The sequence below is a fragment of the Spea bombifrons genome, chromosome 3 (assembly GCF_027358695.1).
Source record: "Spea bombifrons isolate aSpeBom1 chromosome 3, aSpeBom1.2.pri, whole genome shotgun sequence".
Taxonomy (NCBI): Eukaryota; Metazoa; Chordata; class Amphibia; order Anura; family Pelobatidae; genus Spea; species Spea bombifrons.
In genome coordinates, this window is record NC_071089.1 from 122739055 (window position 1) to 122759054 (window position 20000).

General features: G+C 49.1%; 46 non-coding genes and 12 pseudogenes across 46 annotated transcripts; all 58 read right to left on the minus strand.

Moving 5' to 3' along the window:
• Positions 1-57: 57 nt before the first annotated feature.
• Positions 58-176, minus strand: LOC128485315 (5S ribosomal RNA). Its single transcript, XR_008351657.1, has one exon. It is a non-coding gene; the product is annotated as a 5S ribosomal RNA (ribosomal RNA).
• A 227-nt stretch (positions 177-403) lies between these two features.
• Positions 404-522, minus strand: LOC128485108 (5S ribosomal RNA). The gene has a single exon (XR_008351460.1). It is a non-coding gene; the product is annotated as a 5S ribosomal RNA (ribosomal RNA).
• A 216-nt stretch (positions 523-738) lies between these two features.
• Positions 739-847, minus strand: LOC128487093 (uncharacterized; annotated as a pseudogene).
• A 260-nt stretch (positions 848-1107) lies between these two features.
• On the minus strand, positions 1108-1226 carry LOC128485239 (5S ribosomal RNA). The gene has a single exon (XR_008351585.1). It is a non-coding gene; the product is annotated as a 5S ribosomal RNA (ribosomal RNA).
• A 209-nt stretch (positions 1227-1435) lies between these two features.
• Positions 1436-1544, minus strand: LOC128487462 (uncharacterized; annotated as a pseudogene).
• Positions 1545-1804: 260 nt separating this feature from the next.
• On the minus strand, positions 1805-1923 carry LOC128486168 (5S ribosomal RNA). The gene has a single exon (XR_008352481.1). It is a non-coding gene; the product is annotated as a 5S ribosomal RNA (ribosomal RNA).
• A 188-nt stretch (positions 1924-2111) lies between these two features.
• Positions 2112-2220, minus strand: LOC128487094 (uncharacterized; annotated as a pseudogene).
• A 272-nt stretch (positions 2221-2492) lies between these two features.
• LOC128485826 (5S ribosomal RNA) lies at positions 2493-2611 on the minus strand. The gene has a single exon (XR_008352153.1). It is a non-coding gene; the product is annotated as a 5S ribosomal RNA (ribosomal RNA).
• A 204-nt stretch (positions 2612-2815) lies between these two features.
• On the minus strand, positions 2816-2924 carry LOC128487095 (uncharacterized; annotated as a pseudogene).
• A 302-nt stretch (positions 2925-3226) lies between these two features.
• LOC128484981 (5S ribosomal RNA) lies at positions 3227-3345 on the minus strand. The gene has a single exon (XR_008351339.1). It is a non-coding gene; the product is annotated as a 5S ribosomal RNA (ribosomal RNA).
• A 221-nt stretch (positions 3346-3566) lies between these two features.
• LOC128485327 (5S ribosomal RNA) lies at positions 3567-3685 on the minus strand. The gene has a single exon (XR_008351668.1). It is a non-coding gene; the product is annotated as a 5S ribosomal RNA (ribosomal RNA).
• A 221-nt stretch (positions 3686-3906) lies between these two features.
• LOC128487350 (uncharacterized) lies at positions 3907-4015 on the minus strand (annotated as a pseudogene).
• A 269-nt stretch (positions 4016-4284) lies between these two features.
• On the minus strand, positions 4285-4403 carry LOC128486421 (5S ribosomal RNA). The gene has a single exon (XR_008352719.1). It is a non-coding gene; the product is annotated as a 5S ribosomal RNA (ribosomal RNA).
• Positions 4404-4621: 218 nt separating this feature from the next.
• Positions 4622-4740, minus strand: LOC128486290 (5S ribosomal RNA). The gene has a single exon (XR_008352595.1). It is a non-coding gene; the product is annotated as a 5S ribosomal RNA (ribosomal RNA).
• A 218-nt stretch (positions 4741-4958) lies between these two features.
• On the minus strand, positions 4959-5077 carry LOC128486105 (5S ribosomal RNA). The gene has a single exon (XR_008352421.1). It is a non-coding gene; the product is annotated as a 5S ribosomal RNA (ribosomal RNA).
• A 203-nt stretch (positions 5078-5280) lies between these two features.
• Positions 5281-5399, minus strand: LOC128486356 (5S ribosomal RNA). The gene has a single exon (XR_008352657.1). It is a non-coding gene; the product is annotated as a 5S ribosomal RNA (ribosomal RNA).
• A 215-nt stretch (positions 5400-5614) lies between these two features.
• On the minus strand, positions 5615-5723 carry LOC128487606 (uncharacterized; annotated as a pseudogene).
• Positions 5724-5963: 240 nt separating this feature from the next.
• LOC128487465 (uncharacterized) lies at positions 5964-6082 on the minus strand (annotated as a pseudogene).
• Positions 6083-6270: 188 nt separating this feature from the next.
• Positions 6271-6379, minus strand: LOC128487097 (uncharacterized; annotated as a pseudogene).
• A 300-nt stretch (positions 6380-6679) lies between these two features.
• Positions 6680-6788, minus strand: LOC128487420 (uncharacterized; annotated as a pseudogene).
• Positions 6789-7072: 284 nt separating this feature from the next.
• On the minus strand, positions 7073-7191 carry LOC128485681 (5S ribosomal RNA). The gene has a single exon (XR_008352009.1). It is a non-coding gene; the product is annotated as a 5S ribosomal RNA (ribosomal RNA).
• Positions 7192-7412: 221 nt separating this feature from the next.
• LOC128485915 (5S ribosomal RNA) lies at positions 7413-7531 on the minus strand. Its single transcript, XR_008352241.1, has one exon. It is a non-coding gene; the product is annotated as a 5S ribosomal RNA (ribosomal RNA).
• A 212-nt stretch (positions 7532-7743) lies between these two features.
• Positions 7744-7862, minus strand: LOC128486877 (5S ribosomal RNA). Its single transcript, XR_008353150.1, has one exon. It is a non-coding gene; the product is annotated as a 5S ribosomal RNA (ribosomal RNA).
• A 212-nt stretch (positions 7863-8074) lies between these two features.
• Positions 8075-8193, minus strand: LOC128485240 (5S ribosomal RNA). Its single transcript, XR_008351586.1, has one exon. It is a non-coding gene; the product is annotated as a 5S ribosomal RNA (ribosomal RNA).
• Positions 8194-8414: 221 nt separating this feature from the next.
• Positions 8415-8533, minus strand: LOC128486027 (5S ribosomal RNA). The gene has a single exon (XR_008352347.1). It is a non-coding gene; the product is annotated as a 5S ribosomal RNA (ribosomal RNA).
• Positions 8534-8758: 225 nt separating this feature from the next.
• Positions 8759-8877, minus strand: LOC128485241 (5S ribosomal RNA). The gene has a single exon (XR_008351587.1). It is a non-coding gene; the product is annotated as a 5S ribosomal RNA (ribosomal RNA).
• Positions 8878-9065: 188 nt separating this feature from the next.
• LOC128485243 (5S ribosomal RNA) lies at positions 9066-9184 on the minus strand. The gene has a single exon (XR_008351588.1). It is a non-coding gene; the product is annotated as a 5S ribosomal RNA (ribosomal RNA).
• Positions 9185-9435: 251 nt separating this feature from the next.
• On the minus strand, positions 9436-9554 carry LOC128488439 (5S ribosomal RNA). The gene has a single exon (XR_008353852.1). It is a non-coding gene; the product is annotated as a 5S ribosomal RNA (ribosomal RNA).
• Positions 9555-9769: 215 nt separating this feature from the next.
• On the minus strand, positions 9770-9888 carry LOC128486681 (5S ribosomal RNA). The gene has a single exon (XR_008352966.1). It is a non-coding gene; the product is annotated as a 5S ribosomal RNA (ribosomal RNA).
• Positions 9889-10101: 213 nt separating this feature from the next.
• LOC128485096 (5S ribosomal RNA) lies at positions 10102-10220 on the minus strand. Its single transcript, XR_008351448.1, has one exon. It is a non-coding gene; the product is annotated as a 5S ribosomal RNA (ribosomal RNA).
• Positions 10221-10432: 212 nt separating this feature from the next.
• Positions 10433-10551, minus strand: LOC128486789 (5S ribosomal RNA). The gene has a single exon (XR_008353068.1). It is a non-coding gene; the product is annotated as a 5S ribosomal RNA (ribosomal RNA).
• A 221-nt stretch (positions 10552-10772) lies between these two features.
• Positions 10773-10891, minus strand: LOC128486628 (5S ribosomal RNA). The gene has a single exon (XR_008352915.1). It is a non-coding gene; the product is annotated as a 5S ribosomal RNA (ribosomal RNA).
• A 236-nt stretch (positions 10892-11127) lies between these two features.
• LOC128485244 (5S ribosomal RNA) lies at positions 11128-11246 on the minus strand. The gene has a single exon (XR_008351589.1). It is a non-coding gene; the product is annotated as a 5S ribosomal RNA (ribosomal RNA).
• Positions 11247-11479: 233 nt separating this feature from the next.
• On the minus strand, positions 11480-11598 carry LOC128485798 (5S ribosomal RNA). Its single transcript, XR_008352126.1, has one exon. It is a non-coding gene; the product is annotated as a 5S ribosomal RNA (ribosomal RNA).
• Positions 11599-11819: 221 nt separating this feature from the next.
• LOC128486357 (5S ribosomal RNA) lies at positions 11820-11938 on the minus strand. The gene has a single exon (XR_008352658.1). It is a non-coding gene; the product is annotated as a 5S ribosomal RNA (ribosomal RNA).
• A 236-nt stretch (positions 11939-12174) lies between these two features.
• Positions 12175-12293, minus strand: LOC128485728 (5S ribosomal RNA). Its single transcript, XR_008352056.1, has one exon. It is a non-coding gene; the product is annotated as a 5S ribosomal RNA (ribosomal RNA).
• A 245-nt stretch (positions 12294-12538) lies between these two features.
• Positions 12539-12657, minus strand: LOC128486291 (5S ribosomal RNA). The gene has a single exon (XR_008352596.1). It is a non-coding gene; the product is annotated as a 5S ribosomal RNA (ribosomal RNA).
• A 227-nt stretch (positions 12658-12884) lies between these two features.
• On the minus strand, positions 12885-12993 carry LOC128487380 (uncharacterized; annotated as a pseudogene).
• A 258-nt stretch (positions 12994-13251) lies between these two features.
• On the minus strand, positions 13252-13370 carry LOC128485246 (5S ribosomal RNA). The gene has a single exon (XR_008351591.1). It is a non-coding gene; the product is annotated as a 5S ribosomal RNA (ribosomal RNA).
• Positions 13371-13558: 188 nt separating this feature from the next.
• Positions 13559-13677, minus strand: LOC128485247 (5S ribosomal RNA). The gene has a single exon (XR_008351592.1). It is a non-coding gene; the product is annotated as a 5S ribosomal RNA (ribosomal RNA).
• Positions 13678-13898: 221 nt separating this feature from the next.
• On the minus strand, positions 13899-14017 carry LOC128485532 (5S ribosomal RNA). The gene has a single exon (XR_008351863.1). It is a non-coding gene; the product is annotated as a 5S ribosomal RNA (ribosomal RNA).
• A 239-nt stretch (positions 14018-14256) lies between these two features.
• LOC128488440 (5S ribosomal RNA) lies at positions 14257-14375 on the minus strand. Its single transcript, XR_008353853.1, has one exon. It is a non-coding gene; the product is annotated as a 5S ribosomal RNA (ribosomal RNA).
• A 233-nt stretch (positions 14376-14608) lies between these two features.
• LOC128486682 (5S ribosomal RNA) lies at positions 14609-14727 on the minus strand. The gene has a single exon (XR_008352967.1). It is a non-coding gene; the product is annotated as a 5S ribosomal RNA (ribosomal RNA).
• A 216-nt stretch (positions 14728-14943) lies between these two features.
• On the minus strand, positions 14944-15062 carry LOC128485576 (5S ribosomal RNA). The gene has a single exon (XR_008351907.1). It is a non-coding gene; the product is annotated as a 5S ribosomal RNA (ribosomal RNA).
• Positions 15063-15289: 227 nt separating this feature from the next.
• On the minus strand, positions 15290-15408 carry LOC128486028 (5S ribosomal RNA). The gene has a single exon (XR_008352348.1). It is a non-coding gene; the product is annotated as a 5S ribosomal RNA (ribosomal RNA).
• Positions 15409-15605: 197 nt separating this feature from the next.
• Positions 15606-15724, minus strand: LOC128485824 (5S ribosomal RNA). Its single transcript, XR_008352151.1, has one exon. It is a non-coding gene; the product is annotated as a 5S ribosomal RNA (ribosomal RNA).
• A 206-nt stretch (positions 15725-15930) lies between these two features.
• LOC128486878 (5S ribosomal RNA) lies at positions 15931-16049 on the minus strand. The gene has a single exon (XR_008353151.1). It is a non-coding gene; the product is annotated as a 5S ribosomal RNA (ribosomal RNA).
• Positions 16050-16273: 224 nt separating this feature from the next.
• On the minus strand, positions 16274-16392 carry LOC128485248 (5S ribosomal RNA). The gene has a single exon (XR_008351593.1). It is a non-coding gene; the product is annotated as a 5S ribosomal RNA (ribosomal RNA).
• Positions 16393-16601: 209 nt separating this feature from the next.
• Positions 16602-16720, minus strand: LOC128486030 (5S ribosomal RNA). The gene has a single exon (XR_008352350.1). It is a non-coding gene; the product is annotated as a 5S ribosomal RNA (ribosomal RNA).
• A 221-nt stretch (positions 16721-16941) lies between these two features.
• Positions 16942-17060, minus strand: LOC128485792 (5S ribosomal RNA). Its single transcript, XR_008352120.1, has one exon. It is a non-coding gene; the product is annotated as a 5S ribosomal RNA (ribosomal RNA).
• A 248-nt stretch (positions 17061-17308) lies between these two features.
• On the minus strand, positions 17309-17427 carry LOC128488441 (5S ribosomal RNA). The gene has a single exon (XR_008353854.1). It is a non-coding gene; the product is annotated as a 5S ribosomal RNA (ribosomal RNA).
• A 248-nt stretch (positions 17428-17675) lies between these two features.
• LOC128485338 (5S ribosomal RNA) lies at positions 17676-17794 on the minus strand. Its single transcript, XR_008351679.1, has one exon. It is a non-coding gene; the product is annotated as a 5S ribosomal RNA (ribosomal RNA).
• Positions 17795-18048: 254 nt separating this feature from the next.
• Positions 18049-18167, minus strand: LOC128485729 (5S ribosomal RNA). The gene has a single exon (XR_008352057.1). It is a non-coding gene; the product is annotated as a 5S ribosomal RNA (ribosomal RNA).
• Positions 18168-18400: 233 nt separating this feature from the next.
• LOC128487098 (uncharacterized) lies at positions 18401-18509 on the minus strand (annotated as a pseudogene).
• Positions 18510-18799: 290 nt separating this feature from the next.
• Positions 18800-18918, minus strand: LOC128486716 (5S ribosomal RNA). Its single transcript, XR_008353000.1, has one exon. It is a non-coding gene; the product is annotated as a 5S ribosomal RNA (ribosomal RNA).
• A 257-nt stretch (positions 18919-19175) lies between these two features.
• LOC128485249 (5S ribosomal RNA) lies at positions 19176-19294 on the minus strand. The gene has a single exon (XR_008351594.1). It is a non-coding gene; the product is annotated as a 5S ribosomal RNA (ribosomal RNA).
• A 188-nt stretch (positions 19295-19482) lies between these two features.
• LOC128486742 (5S ribosomal RNA) lies at positions 19483-19601 on the minus strand. The gene has a single exon (XR_008353024.1). It is a non-coding gene; the product is annotated as a 5S ribosomal RNA (ribosomal RNA).
• A 221-nt stretch (positions 19602-19822) lies between these two features.
• Positions 19823-19931, minus strand: LOC128487099 (uncharacterized; annotated as a pseudogene).
• Positions 19932-20000: the final 69 nt, after the last annotated feature.

Below are 20000 nucleotides of genomic sequence, written 5' to 3' on the forward strand. Positions count from 1 at the left end.
TGATGAGCAAGAAACACATGGCAAAAAGCTCTCCCCGGACTGTGAGAAAAAATTAAAAGCCTACAACACCTGGTATTCCCAGGCGGTCTCCCATCCAGGTACTAACCAGGCCCAACCCTGCTTAGCTTCCGAGATCAGACGAGATCGGGCGCTTTCAGGGTGGTATGGCCGCAGGTGTGAAAGTTTTTTATTTTACTTCTCTTATTCTGTTGCTGCTGCTGCTGCTGCTGCTGCTGCTGCTGCTGCTGCTGCTGCTGCTGCTGCTTGTCGTCAGACAAAAAGAATTATAAGCCCTGGGACAGGACAGAGAAGGTGAGAAGGTTCAAATAAGGGTTTAAAGCTTTGATGATGAGCAAGAAACACATGGCAAAAAGCTCTCCCCGGACTGTGAGAAAAAATTAAAAGCCTACAAAACCTGGTATTCCCAGGCGGTCTCCCATCCAGGTACTAACCAGGCCCAACCCTGCTTAGCTTCCGAGATCAGACGAGATCGGGTGCTTTCAGGGTGGTATGGCCGCAGGTGTGAAAGTTTTTTATTTTACTTCTCTTATTCAGCTGCTGCTGCTGCTGCTGCTGCTGCTGCTGCTGCTGCTGCTGCTGCTTGTCGTCAGACAGAAAGAATTATAAGCCCTGGGACAGGACAGAGAAGGTGAGAAGGTTCAAATAAGGGTTTAAAGCTTTGATGATGAGCAAGAAACACATGGCAAAAAGCTCTCCCCGGACTGTGAGAAAAGAAAAAGCCTACAACACCTGGTATTCCCAGGCGGTCTCCCATCCAGGTACTAACCAGGCCCAACCCTGCTTAGCTTCCGAGATCAGGCGCTTTCAGGGTGGTATGGCCGCAGGTGTGAAAGTTTTTTATTTTACTTCTCTTATTCTGTTGCTGTTGCTGCTGCTGCTGTTGCTGCTGCTGCTGTTGCTGCTGCTGCTGCTGCTGCTGCTGCTGCTGCTGCTGCTGCTGCTGCTGCTTGTCGTCAGACAGAAAGAATTATAAGCCCTGGGACAGGACCGAGAAGGTGAGAAGGTTCAAATAAGGGTTTAAAGCTTTGATGATGAGCAAGAAACACATGGCAAAAAGCTCTCCCCGGACTGTGAGAAAAAATTAAAAGCCTACAACACCTGGTATTCCCAGGCGGTCTCCCATCCAGGTACTAACCAGGCCCAACCCTGCTTAGCTTCCAAGATCAGACGAGATCGGGCGCTTTCAGGGTGGTATGGCCGCAGGTGTGAAAGTTTTTTATTTTACTTCTCTTATTCTGTTGCTGCTGCTGCTGCTGCTGCTGCTGCTGCTGCTGCTTGTCGTCAGACAAAAAGAATTATAAGCCCTGGGACAGGACAGAGAAGGTGAGAAGGTTCAAATAAGGGTTTAAAGCTTTGATGATGAGCAAGAAACACATGGCAAAAAGCTCTCCCCGGACTGTGAGAAAAAATTAAAAGCCTACAACACCTGGTATTCCCAGGCGGTCTCCCATACAGGTACTAACCAGGCCCAACCCTGCTTAGCTTCCGAGATCAGGCGCTTTCAGGGTGGTATGGCCGCAGGTGTGAAAGTTTTTTATTTTACTTCTCTTATTCTGTTGCTGCTGCTGCTGCTGCTGCTGCTGCTGCTGCTGCTGCTGCTGCTGCTGCTGCTGCTGCTGCTGCTGCTGCTGCTGCTGCTGCTGCTTGTCGTCAGACAGAAAGAATTATAAGCCCTGGGACAGGACAGAGAAGGTGAGAAGGTTCAAATAAGGGTTTAAAGCTTTGATGATGAGCAAGAAACACATGGCAAAAAGCTCTCCCCGGACTGTGAGAAAAAATTAAAAGCCTACAACACCTGGTATTCCCAGGCGGTCTCCCATCCAGGTACTAACCAGGCCCAACCCTGCTTAGCTTCCAAGATCAGACGAAATCGGGCGCTTTCAGGGTGGTATGGCCGCAGGTGTGAAAGTGTTTTATTTTACTTCTCTTATTCTGTTGCTGCTGCTGCTGCTTGTCGTCAGACAGAAAGAATTATAAGCCCTGGGACAGGACAGAGAAGGTGAGAAGGTTCAAATAAGGGTTTAAAGCTTTGATGATGAGCAAGAAACACATGGCAAAAAGCTCTCCCCGGACTGTGAGAAAAAATTAAAAGCCTACAACACCTGGTATTCCCAGGCGGTCTCCCATCCAGGTACTAACCAGGCCCAACCCTGCTTAGCTTCCGAGATCAGGCGCTTTCAGGGTGGTATGGCCGCAGGTGTGAAAGCTCTTTATTTTACTTTTCTTATTCTGTTGCTGCTGCTGCTGCTGCTGCTGCTGCTGCTGCTGCTGCTGCTGCTGCTGCTGCTGCTGCTGCTGCTGCTGCTGCTGCTGCTGCTGCTGCTGCTGCTGCTTGTCGTCAGACAAAAAGAATTATAAGCCCTGGGACAGGACAGAGAAGGTGAGAAGGTTCAAATAAGGGTTTAAAGCTTTGATGATGAGCAAGAAACACATGGCAAAAAGCTCTCCCCGGACTGTGAGAAAAAATTAAAAGCCTACAACACCTGGTATTCCCAGGCGGTCTCCCATCCAGGTACTAACCAGGCCCAACCCTGCTTAGCTTCCGAGATCAGACGAGATCGGGCGCTTTCAGGGTGGTATGGTCGCAGGTGTGAAAGTTTTTTATTTTACTTCTCTTATTCTGTTGCTGCTGCTGCTGCTGCTGCTGCTGCTGCTGCTTGTCGTCAGACAAAAAGAATTATAAGCCCTGGGACAGGACAGAGAAGGTGAGAAGGTTCAAATAAGGGTTTAAAGCTTTGATGATGAGCAAGAAACACATGGCAAAAAGCTCTCCCCGGACTGTGAGAAAAGAAAAAGCCTACAACACCTGGTATTCCCAGGCGGTCTCCCATCCAGGTACTAACCAGGCCCAACCCTGCTTAGCTTCCGAGATCAGGCGCTTTCAGGGTGGTATGGCCGCAGGTGTGAAAGCTCTTTATTTTACTTCTCTTATTCTGCTGCTGCTGCTGCTGCTGCTGCTGCTGCTGCTGCTGCTGCTGCTGCTGCTGCTGCTGCTGCTGCTGCTGCTGCTGCTGCTGCTGCTGCTGCTGCTGCTGCTGCTGCTGCTGCTGCTGCTGCTGCTGCTGCTTGTCGTCAGACAGAAAGAATTATAAGCCCTGGGACAGGACAGAGAAGGTGAGAAGGTTCAAACAAGGGTTTAAAGCTTTGATGATGAGCAAGAAACACATGGCAAAAAGCTCTCCCCGGACTGTGAGAAAAAATTAAAAGCCTACAACACCTGGTATTCCCAGGCGGTCTCCCATCCAGGTACTAACCAGGCCCAACCCTGCTTAGCTTCCGAGATCAGACGAGATCAGGCGCTTTCAGGGTGGTATGGCCGCAGGTGTGAAAGTTTTTTATTTTACTTCTCTTATTCTGTTGCTGCTGCTGCTGCTGCTGCTGCTGCTGCTGCTGCTGCTGCTGCTGCTTGTCGTCAGACAAAAAGAATTATAAGCCCTGGGACAGGACAGAGAAGGTGAGAAGGTTCAAATAAGGGTTTAAAGCTTTGATGATGAGCAAGAAACACATGGCAAAAAGCTCTCCCCGGACTGTGAGAAAAAATTAAAAGCCTACAACACCTGGTATTCCCAGGCGGTCTCCCATCCAGGTACTAACCAGGCCCAACCCTGCTTAGCTTCCGAGATCAGACGAGATCGGGCGCTTTCAGGGTGGTATGGCCGCAGGTGTGAAAGTTTTTTATTTTACTTCTCTTATTCTGTTGCTGCTGCTGCTGCTGCTGCTGCTGCTGCTGCTGCTGCTGCTGCTGCTTGTCGTCAGACAAAAAGAATTATAAGCCCTGGGACAGGACAGAGAAGGTGAGAAGGTTCAAATAAGGGTTTAAAGCTTTGATGATGAGCAAGAAACACATGGCAAAAAGCTCTCCCCGGACTGTGAGAAAAAATTAAAAGCCTACAACACCTGGTATTCCCAGGCGGTCTCCCATCCAGGTACTAACCAGGCCCAACCCTGCTTAGCTTCCGAGATCAGGCGCTTTCAGGGTGGTATGGCTGCAGGTGTGAAAGTTCTTTATTTTACTTCTCTTACTCTGTTGCTGCTGCTGCTGCTGCTGCTGCTGCTGCTGCTGCTGCTGCTGCTGCTGCTGCTGCTGCTGCTGCTGCTGCTGCTGCTGCTGCTGCTGCTGCTGCTTGTCGTCAGACAGAAAGAATTATAAGCCCTGGGACAGGACAGAGAAGGTGAGAAGGTTCAAATAAGGGTTTAAAGCTTTGATGATGAGCAAGAAACACATGGCAAAAAGCTCTCCCCGGACTGTGAGAAAAAATTAAAAGCCTACAACACCTGGTATTCCCAGGCGGTCTCCCATCCAGGTACTAACCAGGCCCAACCCTGCTTAGCTTCCAAGATCAGACAAGATCGGGCGCTTTCAGGGTGGTATGGCTGCAGGTGTGAAAGTTTTTTATTTTACTTCTCTTATTCTGCTGCTGCTGCTGCTGCTGCTGCTGCTGCTGCTGCTGCTGCTGCTGCTTGTCGTCAGACAAAAAGAATTATAAGCCCTGGGACAGGACAGAGAAGGTGAGAAGGTTCAAATAAGGGTTTAAAGCTTTGATGATGAGCAAGAAACACATGGCAAAAAGCTCTCCCCGGACTGTGAGAAAAAATTAAAAACCTACAACACCTGGTATTCCCAGGCGGTCTCCCATCCAGGTACTAAACAGGCCCAACCCTGCTTACTTTCCGAGATCAGACGAGATCGGGCGCTTTCAGGGTGGTATGGCCGCAGGTGTGAAAGTTTTTTATTTTACTTCTCTTATTCTGTTGCTGCTGCTGCTGCTGCTGCTGCTGCTGCTGCTGCTGCTGCTGCTTGTCGTCAGACAAAAAGAATTATAAGCCCTGGGACAGGACAGAGAAGGTGAGAAGGTTCAAATAAGGGTTTAAAGCTTTGATGATGAGCAAGAAACACATGGCAAAAAGCTCTCCCCGGACTGTGAGAAAAAATTAAAAGCCTACAACACCTGGTATTCCCAGGCGGTCTCCCATCCAGGTACTAACCAGGCCCAACCCTGCTTAGCTTCTGAGATCAGACGAGATCTGGCGCTTTCAGGGTGGTATGGCCACAGGTGTGAAAGTTCTTTATTTTACTTCTCTTATTCTGTTGCTGCTGCTGCTGCTGCTGCTGCTGCTGCTTGTCGTCAGACAGAAAGAATTATAAGCCCTGGGACAGGACAGAGAAGGTGAGAAGGTTCAAATAAGGGTTTAAAGCTTTGATGATGAGCAAGAAACACATGGCAAAAAGCTCTCCCCGGACTGTGAGAAAAAATTAAAAGCCTACAACACCTGGTATTCCCAGGCGGTCTCCCATCCAGGTACTAACCAGGCCCAACCCTGCTTAGCTTCCAAGATCAGACAAGATCGGGCGCTTTCAGGGTGGTATGGCCGCAGGTGTGAAAGTTTTTTATTTTACTTCTCTTATTCTGTTGCTGCTGCTGCTGCTGCTGCTGCTGCTGCTGCTGCTGCTGCTTGTCGTCAGACAAAAAGAATTATAAGCCCTGGGACAGGACAGAGAAGGTGAGAAGGTTCAAATAAGGGTTTAAAGCTTTGATGATGAGCAAGAAACACATGGCAAAAAGCTCTCCCCGGACTGTGAGAAAAAATTAAAAACCTACAACACCTGGTATTCCCAGGCGGTCTCCCATCCAGGTACTAACCAGGCCCAACCCTGCTTACTTTCCGAGATCAGGCGCTTTCAGGGTGGTATGGCCGCAGGTGTGAAAGTTCTTTATTTTACTTCTCTTATTCTGTTGCTGCTGCTGCTGTTGCTGCTGCTGCTGCTGCTGCTGCTGCTGCTGCTGCTGCTGCTGCTGCTGCTGCTTGTCGTCAGACAGAAAGAATTATAAGCCCTGGGACAGGACAGAGAAGGTGAGAAGGTTCAAATAAGGGTTTAAAGCTTTGATGATGAGCAAGAAACACATGGCAAAAAGCTCTCCCCGGACTGTGAGAAAAGAAAAAGCCTACAACACCTGGTATTCCCAGGCGGTCTCCCATCCAGGTACTAACAAGGCCCAACGCTGCTTAGCTTCCGAGATAAGACGAGATCGGGCGCTTTAAGGGTGGTATGGCCACAGGTGTGAAAGTGTTTTATTTTACTTCTCTTATTCTGTTGCTGCTGCTGCTGCTTGTCGTCAGACAGAAAGAATTATAAGCCCTGGGACAGGACAGAGAAGGTGAGAAGGTTCAAATAAGGGTTTAAAGCTTTGATGATGAGCAAGAAAAACATGGCAAAAAGCTCTCCCCGGACTGTGAGAAAAAATTAAAAGCCTACAACACCTGGTATTCCCAGGCGGTCTCCCATCCAGGTACTAACCAGGCCCAACCCTGCTTAGCTTCCGAGATCAGGCGCTTTCAGGGTGGTATGGCCGCAGGTGTGAAAGATTTTTATTTTACTTCTCTTATTCTGCTGCTGCTGCTGCTGCTGCTGCTGCTGCTGCTGCTGCTGCTGCTGCTGCTGCTGCTGCTGCTGCTGCTGCTGCTGCTGCTGCTGCTGCTGCTGCTGCTGCTGCTGCTGCTGCTGCTGCTGCTGCTGCTGCTTGTCGTCAGACAGAAAGAATTATAAGCCCTGGGACAGGACAGAGAAGGTGAGAAGGTTCAAATAAGGGTTTAAAGCTTTGATGATGAGCAAGAAACACATGGCAAAAAGCTCTCCCCGGACTGTGAGAAAAGAAAAAGCCTACAACACCTGGAATTCCCAGGCGGTCTCCCATCCAGGTACTAACCAGGCCCAACCCTGCTTAGCTTCCGAGATCAGGCGCTTTCAGGGTGGTATGGCCGCAGATGTGAAAGTTCTTTATTTTACTTCTCTTATTCTGTTGCTGCTGCTGCTGCTGCTGCTGCTGCTGCTGCTGCTGCTGCTGCTGCTGCTGCTGCTGCTGCTGCTGCTGCTGCTGCTGCTGCTGCTGCTGCTGCTGCTGCTGCTGCTGCTTGTCGTCAGACAGAAAGAATTATAAGCCCTGGGACAGGACAGAGAAGGTGAGAAGGTTCAAATAAGGGTTTAAAGCTTTGATGATGAGCAAGAAACACATGGCAAAAAGCTCTCCCCGGACTGTGAGAAAAAATTAAAAGCCTACAACACCTGGTATTCCCAGGCGGTCTCCCATCCAGGTACTAACCAGGCCCAACCCTGCTTAGCTTCCGAGATCAGACGAGATCTGGCGCTTTCAGGGTGGTATGGCCGCAGGTGTGAAAGTTCTTTATTTTACTTCTCTTATTCTGTTGCTGCTGCTGCTGCTGCTGCTGCTGCTGCTGCTGCTGCTGCTGCTGCTTGTCGTCAGACAGAAAGAATTATAAGCCCTGGGACAGGACAGAGAAGGTGAGAAGGTTCAAATAAGGGTTTAAAGCTTTGATGATGAGCAAGAAACACATGGCAAAAAGCTCTCCCCGGACTGTGAGAAAAAATTAAAATCCTACAACACCTGGTACTCCCAGGCGGTCTCCCATCCAGGTACTAACCAGGCCCAACCCTGCTTAGCTTCCAAGATCAGACGAGATCGGGCGCTTTCAGGGTGGTATGGCCGCAGGTGTGAAAGTTTTTTATTTTACTTCTCTTATTCTGTTGCTGCTGCTGCTGCTGCTGCTGCTGCTGCTGCTGCTGCTTGTCGTCAGACAAAAAGAATTATAAGCCCTGGGACAGGACAGAGAAGGTGAGAAGGTTCAAATAAGGGTTTAAAGCTTTGATGATGAGCAAGAAACACATGGCAAAAAGCTCTCCCCGGACTGTGAGAAAAAATTAAAAGCCTACAACACCTGGTATTCCCAGGCGGTCTCCCATCCAGGTACTAACCAGGCCCAACCCTGCTTAGCTTCAAAGATCAGACGAGATCGGGCGCTTTCAGGGTGGTATGGCCTCAGGTGTGAAAGTTTTTTATTTTACTTCTCTTATTCTGTTGCTGCTGCTGCTGCTGCTGCTGCTGCTGCTGCTGCTGCTTGTCGTCAGACAGAAAGAATTATAAGCCCTGGGACAGGACAGAGAAGGTGAGAAGGTTCAAATAAGGGTTTAAAGCTTTGATGATGAGCAAGAAACACATGGCAAAAAGCTCTCCCCGGACTGTGAGAAAAAATTAAAAGCCTACAACACCTGGTATTCCCAGGCGGTCTCCCATCCAGGTACTAACCAGGCCCAACCCTGCTTAGCTTCCAAGATCAGACGAGATCGGGCGCTTTCAGGGTGGTATGGCCGCAGGTGTGAAAGTTTTTTATTTTACTTCTCTTATTCTGTTGCTGCTGCTGCTGCTGCTGCTGCTGCTGCTGCTGCTGCTGCTGCTGCTTGTCGTCAGACAAAAAGAATTATAAGCCCTGGGACAGGACAGAGAAGGTGAGAAGGTTCAAATAAGGGTTTAAAGCTTTGATGATGAGCAAGAAACACATGGCAAAAAGCTCTCCCCGGACTGTGAGAAAAAAATAAAAGCCTACAACACCTGGTATTCCCAGGCGGTCTCCCATCCAGGTACTAACCAGGCCCAACCCTGCTTAGCTTCCGAGATCAGACGAGATCTGGCGCTTTCAGGGTGGTATGGCCACAGGTGTGAAAGTTCTTTATTTTACTTCTCTTATTCTGTTGCTGCTGCTGCTGCTGCTGCTGCTGCTGCTGCTGCTGCTGCTGCTGCTGCTGCTTGTCGTCAGACAGAAAGAATTATAAGCCCTGGGACAGGACAGAGAAGGTGAGAAGGTTCAAATAAGGGTTTAAAGCTTTGATGATGAGCAAGAAACACATGGCAAAAAGCTCTCCCCGGACTGTGAGAAAAGAAAAAGCCTACAACACCTGGTATTCCCAGGCGGTCTCCCATCCAGGTACTAACCAGGCCCAACCCTGCTTAGCTTCCAAGATCAGACGAGATCGGGCGCTTTCAGGGTGGTATGGCCGCAGGTGTGAAAGTGTTTTATTTTACTTCTCTTATTCTGTTGCTGCTGCTGCTGCTTGTCGTCAGACAGAAAGAATTATAAGCCCTGGGACAGGACAGAGAAGGTGAGAAGGTTCAAATAAGGGTTTAAAGCTTTGATGATGAGCAAGAAACACATGGCAAAAAGCTCTCCCCGGACTGTGAGAAAAAATTAAAAGCCTACAACACCTGGTATTCCCAGGCGGTCTCCCATCCAGGTACTAACCAGGCCCAACCCTGCTTAGCTTCCAAGATCAGACGAGATCGGGCGCTTTCAGGGTGGTATGGCCGCAGGTGTGAAAGTTTTTTATTTTACTTCTCTTATTCTGTTGCTGCTGCTGCTGCTGCTGCTGCTGCTGCTGCTGCTGCTGCTGCTGCTGCTGCTGCTGCTGCTGCTGCTGCTGCTGCTTGTCGTCAGACAAAAAGAATTATAAGCCCTGGGACAGGACAGAGAAGGTGAGAAGGTTCAAATAAGGGTTTAAAGCTTTGATGATGAGCAAGAAACACATGGCAAAAAGCTCTCCCCGGACTGTGAGAAAAAATTAAAAGCCTACAACACCTGGTATTCCCAGGCGGTCTCCCATCCAGGTACTAACCAGGCCCAACCCTGCTTAGCTTCCGAGATCAGACGAGATCGGGCGCTTTCAGGGTGGTATGGCTGCAGGTGTGAAAGTTCTTTATTTTACTTCTCTTATTCTGTTGCTGCTGCTGCTGCTGCTGCTGCTGCTGCTGCTGCTGCTGCTTGTCATCAGACAAAAAGAATTATAAGCCCTGGGACAGGACAGAGAAGGTGAGAAGGTTCAAATAAGGGTTTAAAGCTTTGATGATGAGCAAGAAACACATGGCAAAAAGCTCTCCCCGGACTGTGAGAAAAAATTAAAAACCTACAACACCTGGTATTCCCAGGCGGTCTCCCATCCAGGTACTAACAAGGCCCAACCCTGCTTACTTTCCGAGATCAGACGAGATCGGGCGCTTTCAGGGTGGTATGGCCGCAGGTGTGAAAGTTCTTTATTTTACTTCTCTTATTCTGTTGCTGCTGCTGCTGCTGCTGCTGCTGCTGCTGCTGCTGCTGCTTGTCGTCAGACAGAAAGAATTATAAGCCCTGGGACAGGACAGAGAAGGTGAGAAGGTTCAAATAAGGGTTTAAAGCTTTGATGATGAGCAAGAAACACATGGCAAAAAGCTCTCCCCGGACTGTGAGAAAAGAAAAAGCCTACAACACCTGGAATTCCCAGGCGGTCTCCCATCCAGGTACTAACCAGGCCCAACCCTGCTTAGCTTCCGAGATCAGACGAGATCGGGCGCTTTCAGGGTGGTATAGACGCAGGTGTGAAAGTTCTTTATTTTACTTCTCTTATTCTGTTGCTGCTGCTGCTGCTGCTGCTGCTGCTGCTGCTGCTGCTTGTCGTCAGACAGAAAGAATTATAAGCCCTGGGACAGGACAGAGAAGGTGAGAAGGTTCAAATAAGGGTTTAAAGCTTTGATGATGAGCAAGAAACACATGGCAAAAAGCTCTCCCCGGACTGTGAGAAAAAATTAAAAGCCTACAACACCTGGTATTCCCAGGCGGTCTCCCATCCAGGTACTAACCAGGCCCAACCATGCTTAGCTTCCAATATCAGACGAGATCGGGCGCTTTCAGGGTGGTATGGCCGCAGGTGTGAAAGTTTTTTATTTTACTTCTCTTATTCTGTTGCTGCTGCTGCTGCTGCTGCTGCTGCTGCTGCTGCTGCTGCTGCTGCTTGTCGTCAGACAAAAAGAATTATAAGCCCTGGGACAGGACAGAGAAGGTGAGAAGGTTCAAATAAGGGTTTAAAGCTTTGATGATGAGCAAGAAACACATGGCAAAAAGCTCTCCCCGGACTGTGAGAAAAAATTAAAAGCCTACAACACCTGGTATTCCCAGGCGGTCTCCCATCCAGGTACTAACCAGGCCCAACCTTGCTTAGCTTCCGAGATCAGACGAGATCTGGCGCTTTCAGGGTGGTATGGCCACAGGTGTGAAAGTTCTTTATTTTACTTCTCTTATTCTGTTGCTGCTGCTGCTGCTGCTGCTGCTGCTGCTGCTGCTGCTGCTGCTGCTGCTGCTGCTGCTGCTTGTCATCAGACAGAAAGAATTATAAGCCCTGGGACAGGACAGAGAAGGTGAGAAGGTTCAAATAAGGGTTTAAAGCTTTGATGATGAGCAAGAAACACATGGCAAAAAGCACTCCCCGGACTGTGAGAAAAAATTAAAAGCCTACAACACCTGGTATTCCCAGGCGGTCTCCCATCCAGGTACTAACCAGGCCCAACCCTGCTTAGCTTCCAAGATCAGACGAGATCGGGCGCTTTCAGGGTGGTATGGCCGCAGGTGTGAAAGTTTTTTATTTTACTTCTCTTATTCTGTTGCTGCTGCTGCTGCTGCTGCTGCTGCTGCTGCTGCTGCTGCTGCTGCTGCTGCTGCTGCTTGTCGTCAGACAAAAAGAATTATAAGCCCTGGGACAGGACAGAGAAGGTGAGAAGGTTCAAATAAGGGTTTAAAGCTTTGATGATGAGCAAGAAACACATGGCAAAAAGCTCTCCCCGGACTGTGAGAAAAAATTAAAAGCCTACAACACCTGGTATTCCCAGGCGGTCTCCCATCCAGGTACTAACCAGGCCTAACCCTGCTTAGCTTCCGAGATCAGACGAGATCGGGCGCTTTCAGGGTGGTATGGCTGCAGGTGTGAAAGTTCTTTATTTTACTTCTCTTATTCTGTTGCTGCTGCTGCTGCTGCTGCTGCTGCTGCTGCTGCTGCTGCTGCTGCTTGTCGTCAGACAGAAAGAATTATAAGCCCTGGGACAGGACAGAGAAGGTGAGAAGGTTCAAATAAGGGTTTAAAGCTTTGATGATGAGCAAGAAACACATGGCAAAAAGCTCTCCCCGGACTGTGAGAAAAAATTAAAAGCCTACAACACCTGGTATTCCCAGGCGGTCTCCCATCCAGGTACTAACCAGGCCCAACCCTGCTTAGCTTCCAAGATCAGACAAGATCGGGCGCTTTCAGGGTGGTATGGCCGCAGGTGTGAACGTTTTTTATTTTACTTCTCTTATTCTGTTGCTGCTGCTGCTGCTGCTGCTGCTGCTGCTGCTGCTGCTGCTGCTGCTGCTGCTGCTGCTGCTTGTCGTCAGACAAAAAGAATTATAAGCCCTGGGACAGGACAGAGAAGGTGAGAAGGTTCAAATAAGGGTTTAAAGCTTTGATGATGAGCAAGAAACACATGGCAAAAAGCTCTCCCCGGACTGTGAGAAAAAATTAAAAACCTACAACACCTGGTATTCCCAGGCGGTCTCCCATCCAGGTACTAACCAGGCCCAACCCTGCTTACTTTCCGAGATCAGACGAGATCGGGCGCTTTCAGGGTGGTATGGCCGCAGGTGTGAAAGTTTTTTATTTTACTTCTCTTATTCTGTTGCTGCTGCTGCTGCTGCTGCTGCTGCTGCTGCTGCTGCTGCTGCTGCTGCTGCTGCTGCTGCTGCTGCTGCTTGTCGTCAGACAGAAAGAATTATAAGCCCTGGGACAGGACAGAGAAGGTGAGAAGGTTCAAATAAGGGTTTAAAGCTTTGATGATGAGCAAGAAACACATGGCAAAAAGCTCTCCCCGGACTGTGAGAAAAAATTAAAAACCTACAACACCTGGTATTCCCAGGCGGTCTCCCATCCAGGTACTAAACAGGCCCAACCCTGCTTACTTTCCGAGATCAGACGAGATCGGGCGCTTTCAGGGTGGTATGGCCGCAGGTGTGAAAGTTCTTTATTTTACTTCTCTTATTCTGTTGCTGCTGCTGCTGCTGCTGCTGCTGCTGCTGCTGCTGCTGCTGCTGCTGCTGCTTGTCGTCAGACAGAAAGAATTATAAGCCCTGGGACAGGACAGAGAAGGTGAGAAGGTTCAAATAAGGGTTTAAAGCTTTGATGATGAGCAAGAAACACATGGCAAAAAGCTCTCCCCGGACTGTGAGAAAAAATTAAAAGCCTACAACACCTGGTATTCCCAGGCGGTCTCCCATCGAGGTACTAACCAGGCCCAACCCTGCTTAGCTTCCGAGATCAGGCGCTTTCAGGGTGGTATGGCCGCAGGTGTGAAAGTGTTTTATTTTACTTCTCTTATTCTGTTGCTGCTGCTGCTGCTGCTGCTGCTGCTGCTGCTGCTGCTGCTGCTGCTGCTGCTGCTGCTGCTGCTGCTGCTGCTGCTGCTGCTGCTTGTCGTCAGACAGAAAGAATTATAAGCCCTGGGACAGGACAGAGAAGGTGAGAAGGTTCAAATAAGGGTTTAAAGCTTTGATGATGAGCAAGAAACACATGGCAAAAAGCTCTCCCCGGACTGTGAGAAAAGAAAAAGCCTACAACACCTGGTATTCCCAGGCGGTCTCCCATCCAGGTACTAACCAGGCCCAACCCTGCTTAGCTTCCAAGATCAGACGAGATCGGGCGCTTTCAGGGTGGTATGGCCGCAGGTGTGAAAGTGTTTTATTTTACTTCTCTTATTCTGTTGCTGCTGCTGCTGCTTGTCGTCAGACAGAAAGAATTATAAGCCCTGGGACAGGACAGAGAAGGTGAGAAGGTTCAAATAAGGGTTTAAAGCTTTGATGATGAGCAAGAAACACATGGCAAAAAGCTCTCCCCGGACTGTGAGAAAAAATTAAAAGCCTACAACACCTGGTATTCCCAGGCGGTCTCCCATCCAGGTACTAACCAGGCCCAACCCTGCTTAGCTTCCAAGATCAGACGAGATCGGGCGCTTTCAGGGTGGTATGGCCGCAGGTGTGAAAGTTTTTTATTTTACTTCTCTTATTCTGTTGCTGCTGCTGCTGCTGCTGCTGCTGCTGCTGCTGCTGCTGCTGCTGCTTGTCGTCAGACAAAAAGAATTATAAGCCCTGGGACAGGACAGAGAAGGTGAGAAGGTTCAAATAAGGGTTTAAAGCTTTGATGATGAGCAAGAAACACATGGCAAAAAGCTCTCCCCGGACTGTGAGAAAAAATTAAAAGCCTACAACACCTGGTATTCCCAGGCGGTCTCCCATCCAGGTACTAACCAGGCCCAACCCTGCTTAGCTTCCAAGATCAGACGAGATTGGGCGCTTTCAGGGTGGTATGGCCGAAGGTGTGAAAGTTTTTTATTTTACTTCTCTTATTCTGTTGCTGCTGCTGCTGCTGCTGCTGCTGCTGCTGCTGCTGCTGCTGCTGCTGCTGCTGCTGCTGCTGCTTGTCGTCAGACAAAAAGAATTATAAGCCCTGGGACAGGACAGAGAAGGTGAGAAGGTTCAAATAAGGGTTTAAAGCTTTGATGATGAGCAAGAAACACATGGCAAAAAGCTCTCCCCGGACTGTGAGAAAAAATTAAAAGCCTACAACACCTGGTATTCCCAGGCGGTCTCCCATCCAGGTACTAACCAGGCCCAACCCTGCTTAGCTTCCGAGATCAGACGAGATCGGGCGCTTTCAGGGTGGTATGGCTGCAGGTGTGAAAGTTCTTTATTTTACTTCTCTTATTCTGTTGCTGCTGCTGCTGCTGCTGCTGCTGCTGCTGCTGCTGCTGCTGCTGCTGCTGCTGCTGCTTGTCATCAGACAAAAAGAATTATAAGCCCTGGGACAGGACAGAGAAGGTGAGAAGGTTCAAATAAGGGTTTAAAGCTTTGATGATGAGCAAGAAACACATGGCAAAAAGCTCTCCCCGGACTGTGAGAAAAAATTAAAAACCTACAACACCTGGTATTCCCAGGCGGTCTCCCATCCAGGTACTAACAAGGCCCAACCCTGCTTACTTTCCGAGATCAGACGAGATCGGGCGCTTTCAGGGTGGTATGGCCGCAGGTGTGAAAGTTCTTTATTTTACTTCTCTTATTCTGTTGCTGCTGCTGCTGCTGCTGCTGCTGCTGCTGCTGCTGCTGCTGCTTGTCGTCAGACAGAAAGAATTATAAGCCCTGGGACAGGACAGAGAAGGTGAGAAGGTTCAAATAAGGGTTTAAAGCTTTGATGATGAGCAAGAAACACATGGCAAAAAGCTCTCCCCGGACTGTGAGAAAAGAAAAAGCCTACAACACCTGGAATTCCCAGGCGGTCTCCCATCCAGGTACTAACCAGGCCCAACCCTGCTTAGCTTCCAAGATCAGACGAGATCGGGCGCTTTCAGGGTGGTATGGCCGCAGGTGTGAAAGTTCTTTATTTTACTTCTCTTATTCTGTTGCTGCTGCTGCTGCTGCTGCTGCTGCTGCTGCTGCTGCTGCTGCTGCTGCTGCTTGTCGTCAGACAGAAAGAATTATAAGCCCTGGGACAGGACAGAGAAGGTGAGAAGGTTCAAATAAGGGTTTAAAGCTTTGATGATGAGCAAGAAACACATGGCAAAAAGCTCTCCCCGGACTGTGAGAAAAAATTAAAAGCCTACAACACCTGGTATTCCCAGGCGGTCTCCCATCCAGGTACTAACCAGGCCCAACCCTGCTTAGCTTCCGAGATCAGACGAGATCTGGCGCTTTCAGGGTGGTATGGCCACAGGTGTGAAAGTTCTTTATTTTACTTCTCTTATTCTGTTGCTGCTGCTGCTGCTGCTGCTGCTTGTCGTCAGACAGAAAGAATTATAAGCCCTGGGACAGGACAGAGAAGGTGAGAAGGTTCAAATAAGGGTTTAAAGCTTTGATGATGAGCAAGAAACACATGGCAAAAAGCTCTCCCCGGACTGTGAGAAAAAATTAAAAGCCTACAACACCTGGTACTCCCAGGCGGTCTCCCATCCAGGTACTAACCAGGCCCAACCCTGCTTAGCTTCCAAGATCAGACGAGATCGGGCGCTTTCAGGGTGGTATGGCCGCAGGTGTGAAAGTTTTTTATTTTACTTCTCTTATTCTGTTGCTGCTGCTGCTGCTGCTGCTGCTGCTGCTGCTTGTCGTCAGACAAAAAGAATTATAAGCCCTGGGACAGGACAGAGAAGGTGAGAAGGTTCAAATAAGGGTTTAAAGCTTTGATGATGAGCAAGAAACACATGGCAAAAAGCTCTCCCCGGACTGTGAGAAAAAATTAAAAGCCTACAACACCTGGTATTCCCAGGCGGTCTCCCATCCAGGTACTAACCAGGCCCAACCCTGCTTAGCTTCAAAGATCAGACGAGATCGGGCGCTTTCAGGGTGGTATGGCCTCAGGTGTGAAAGTTTTTTATTTTACTTCTCTTATTCTGTTGCTGCTGCTGCTGCTGCTGCTGCTGCTGCTGCTGCTGCTGCTGCTGCTGCTTGTCGTCAGACAGAAAGAATTATAAGCCCTGGGACAGGACAGAGAAGGTGAGAAGGTTCAAATAAGGGTTTAAAGCTTTGATGATGAGCAAGAAACACATGGCAAAAAGCTCTCCCTGGACTGTGAGAAAAAATTAAAAGCCTACAACACCTGGTATTCCCAGGCGGTCTCCCATCCAGGTACTAACCAGGCCCAACCCTGCTTAGCTTCCAAGATCAGACGAGATCGGGCGCTTTCAGGGTGGTATGGCCGCAGGTGTGAAAGTTTTTTATTTTACTTCTCTTATTCTGTTGCTGCTGCTGCTGCTGCTGCTGCTGCTGCTGCTGCTTGTCGTCAGACAAAAAGAATTATAAGCCCTGGGACAGGACAGAGAAGGTGAGAAGGTTCAAATAAGGGTTTAAAGCTTTGATGATGAGCAAGAAACACATGGCAAAAAGCTCTCCCCGGACTGTGAGAAAAAAATAAAAGCCTACAACACCTGGTATTCCCAGGCGGTCTCCCATCCAGGTACTAACCAGGCCCAACCCTGCTTAGCTTCCGAGATCAGACGAGATCTGGCGCTTTCAGGGTGGTATGGCCACAGGTGTGAAAGTTCTTTATTTTACTTCTCTTATTCTGTTGCTGCTGCTGCTGCTGCTGCTGCTGCTGCTGCTGCTGCTGCTGCTGCTTGTCGTCAGACAGAAAGAATTATAAGCCCTGGGACAGGACAGAGAAGGTGAGAAGGTTCAAATAAGGGTTTAAAGCTTTGATGATGAGCAAGAAACACATGGCAAAAAGCTCTCCCCGGACTGTGAGAAAAAATTAAAAGCCTACAACACCTGGTATTCCCAGGCGGTCTCCCATCCAGGTACTAACCAGGCCCAACCCTGCTTAGCTTCCAAGATCAGACGAGATCGGGCGCTTTCAGGGTGGTATGGCCGAAGGTGTGAAAGTTTTTTATTTTACTTCTCTTATTCTGTTGCTGCTGCTGCTGCTGCTGCTGCTGCTGCTGCTGCTGCTGCTGCTGCTGCTGCTGCTGCTGCTGCTGCTGCTGCTTGTCGTCAGACAAAAAGAATTATAAGCCCTGGGACAGGACAGAGAAGGTGAGAAGGTTCAAATAAGGGTTTAAAGCTTTGATGATGAGCAAGAAACACATGGCAAAAAGCTCTCCCCGGACTGTGAGAAAAAATTAAAAGCCTACAACACCTGGTATTCCCAGGCGGTCTCCCATCCAGGTACTAACCAGGCCCAACCCTGCTTAGCTTCCGAGATCAGACGAGATCGGGCGCTTTCAGGGTGGTATGGCTGCAGGTGTGAAACTTCTTTATTTTACTTCTCTTATTCTGTTGCTGCTGCTGCTGCTGCTGCTGCTGCTGCTGCTGCTGCTGCTGCTGCTGCTGCTGCTGCTGCTGCTGCTGCTGCTTGTCGTCAGACAGAAAGAATTATAAGCCCTGGGACAGGACAGAGAAGGTGAGAAGGTTCAAATAAGGGTTTAAAGCTTTGATGATGAGCAAGAAACACATGGCAAAAAGCTCTCCCCGGACTGTGAGAAAAAATTAAAAGCCTACAACACCTGGTATTCCCAGGCGGTCTCCCATCCAGGTACTAACCAGGCCCAACCCTGCTTAGCTTCCGAGATCAGACGAGATCGGGCGCTTTCAGGGTGGTATGGCCGCAGGTGTGAACGTTTTTTATTTTACTTCTCTTATTCTGTTGCTGCTGCTGCTGCTGCTGCTGCTGCTGCTGCTGCTGCTGCTGCTGCTGCTGCTGCTGCTGCTGCTGCTGCTGCTGCTGCTTGTCGTCAGACAAAAAGAATTATAAGCCCTGGGACAGGACAGAGAAGGTGAGAAGGTTCAAATAAGGGTTTAAAGCTTTGATGATGAGCAAGAAACACATGGCAAAAAGCTCTCCCCGGACTGTGAGAAAAAATTAAAAACCTACAACACCTGGTATTCCCAGGCGGTCTCCCATCCAGGTACTAACCAGGCCCAACCCTGCTTACTTTCCGAGATCAGACGAGATCGGGCGCTTTCAGGGTGGTATGGCCGCAGGTGTGAAAGTTTTTTATTTTACTTCTCTTATTCTGTTGCTGCTGCTGCTGCTGCTGCTGCTGCTGCTGCTGCTGCTGCTGCTGCTGCTGCTGCTGCTTGTCGTCAGACAGAAAGAATTATAAGCCCTGGGACAGGACAGAGAAGGTGAGAAGGTTCAAATAAGGGTTTAAAGCTTTGATGATGAGCAAGAAACACATGGCAAAAAGCTCTCCCCGGACTGTGAGAAAAAATTAAAAGCCTACAACACCTGGTATTCCCAGGCGGTCTCCCATCCAGGTACTAACCAGGCCCAACCCTGCTTAGCTTCCGAGATCAGGCGCTTTCAGGGTGGTATGGCCGCAGGTGTGAAAGATTTTTATTTTACTTCTCTTATTCTGTTGCTGCTGCTGCTGCTGCTGCTGTTGCTGCTGCTGCTGCTGCTGCTGCTGTTGCTGCTGCTGCTGCTGTTGCTGCTGCTGCTGCTGCTGTTGCTGCTGCTGCTGCTGCTGCTGCTGCTTGTCGTCAGACAAAAATAATTATAAGCCCTGGGACAGGACAGAGAAGGTGAGAAGGTTCAAATAAGGGTTTAAAGCTTTGATGATGAGCAAGAAACACATGGCAAAAAGCTCTCCCCGGACTGTGAGAAAAAATTAAAAGCCTACAACACCTGGTATTCCCAGGTGGTCTCTCATCCAGGTACTAACCAGGCCCAAACCTGCTTAGCTTCCGAGATCAGACGAGATCGGGCGCTTTCAGGGAGGTATGGCCGCAGGTGTGAAAGTTTTTTATTTTACTTCTCTTATTCTGTTGCTGCTGCTGCTGCTGCTGCTGCTGCTGCTGCTGCTGCTGCTGCTGCTGCTGCTGCTGCTGCTGCTGCTGCTGCTGCTGCTGCTTGTCGTCAGACAGAAAGAATTATAAGCCCTGGGACAGGACAGAGAAGGTGAGAAGGTTCAAATAAGGGTTTAAAGCTTTGATGATGAGCAAGAAACACATGGCAAGAAGCTCTCCCCGGACTGTGAGAAAAAATTAAAAGCCTACAACACCTGGTATTCCCAGGCGGTCTCCCATCCAGGTACTAACCAGGCCCAACCCTGCTTAGCTTCCAAGATCAGACGAGATCGGGCGCTTTCAGGGTGGTATGGCCGCAGGTGTGAAAGTGTTTTATTTTACTTCTCTTATTCTGTTGCTGCTGCTGCTGCTTGTCGTCAGACAGAAAGAATTATAAGCCCTGGGACAGGACAGAGAAGGTGAGAAGGTTCAAATAAGGGTTTAAAGCTTTGATGATGAGCAAGAAACACATGGCAAAAAGCTCTCCCCGGACTGTGAGAAAAAATTAAAAGCCTACAACACCTGGTATTCCCAGGCGGTCTCCCATCCAGGTACTAACCAGGCTCAACCCTGCTTAGCTTCTGAGATCAGACAAGATCAGGCGCTTTCAGGGTGGTATGGCCACAGGTGTGAAAGCTCTTTATTTTACTTCTCTTATTCTGTTGCTGCTGCTGCTGCTGCTGCTGCTGCTGCTGCTGCTGCTGCTGCTGCTTGTCGTCAGACAGAAAGAATTATAAGCCCTGGGACAGGACAGAGAAGGTGAGAAGGTTCAAATAAGGGTTTAAAGCTTTGATGATGAGCAAGAAACACATGGCAAAAAGCTCTCCCCGGACTGTGAGAAAAAATTAAAAGCCTACAACACCTGGTATTCCCAGGCGGTCTCCCATCCAGGTACTAACCAGGCCCAACCCTGCTTAGCTTCCGAGATCAGGCGCTTTCAGGGTGGTATGGCCGCAGGTGTGAAAGTTCTTTATTTTACTTCTCTTATTCTGTTGCTGCTGCTGCTGCTGCTGCTGCTGCTGCTGCTG